General features: G+C 40.3%; 1 pseudogene; it reads left to right on the forward strand.

The window, feature by feature from the left end:
* The first annotated feature begins 552 nt into the window (after positions 1-552).
* On the forward strand, positions 553-653 carry LOC133048993 (U6 spliceosomal RNA; annotated as a pseudogene).
* The last annotated feature ends 315 nt before the right edge of the window (positions 654-968 follow it).

Consider the following 968-nt stretch of genomic DNA (forward strand, 5'->3'; position numbering starts at 1 on the left):
CTTTTCATTAGCTCAAGGCTTTTCAATAGTGTTTCTCTGGGCCTAGGGCTCCTCACAGATACTGCAGGGGCTGTGAAAATGATAGAGATGAAAGAGGAGCGGTCTGATCCCACTTCAGTTCAGTTCAGTCACTCAGTCATGTCCAACTCTTTGCGACCCCATGGACTGCAGCATGCCAGGCTTCCCTGTCCATCACCAACTCCCGGAGTTTGCTCAAACTCATGTCCATCGAGTCGGTGATGCCATCCAATCATCTAATCCTCTATTGTCCCCTTCTCCTCCTGCTTTCAATCTTTCCCAGCATCAGGGTCTTTCCCTAATAAAAAAATCTTAATTTATATTTTTTAATATGTCAGACTCAGTTGCAAGATTTTTTTCTAGGGGAAGAAAAAGAAAAAACAGAGGGAAAAAATATATACTTGCCTAAAGTAAAAATAAGGTTTAAACTGTAACAAGCAGACAGCATATATATATGCCAGAGAGCACCGTCTCAGAAAAAGAGACAGAGAGAAAAGGAAAGAAGGAGAGAGGGAGAAAAGGAGAGAGGAAAAAGTGCTTGCCTCAGCAATACATATGCTGAAATTGGAATGATACAGAGAAGACCAGCATGGTCCCTACACAAGGATGAATTCACAAAGAATTCATAGAATTCACAAAACACTCCATTAAAAACAAAAGAAGGAAAACTTATGACTTTTTAGATAACCCGAGGCCACTGGATAAAGCTATTTATACATATATTAAAATGTAAATCTGGGGATTTGATTAGTTTAAATTTAACACAATGAAGAGCCCTTATGCCAGAAAGTAACCGCTTTTAACATCCCAATGGGTATTTTCTAATTCTTAAGGAGGAATGTGTCCTTCCAGGGTATGAGGTGGGTTGAGGATGCCCCTGAGGAGCAGAGTTTTGAGAGGAGAAGTGGACATTTCATTAAGCAAACAAGAAAGAGAACTGGACAAGGTGA

Source organism: Dama dama, chromosome 29, assembly GCF_033118175.1.
Source record: "Dama dama isolate Ldn47 chromosome 29, ASM3311817v1, whole genome shotgun sequence".
Taxonomy (NCBI): Eukaryota; Metazoa; Chordata; class Mammalia; order Artiodactyla; family Cervidae; genus Dama; species Dama dama.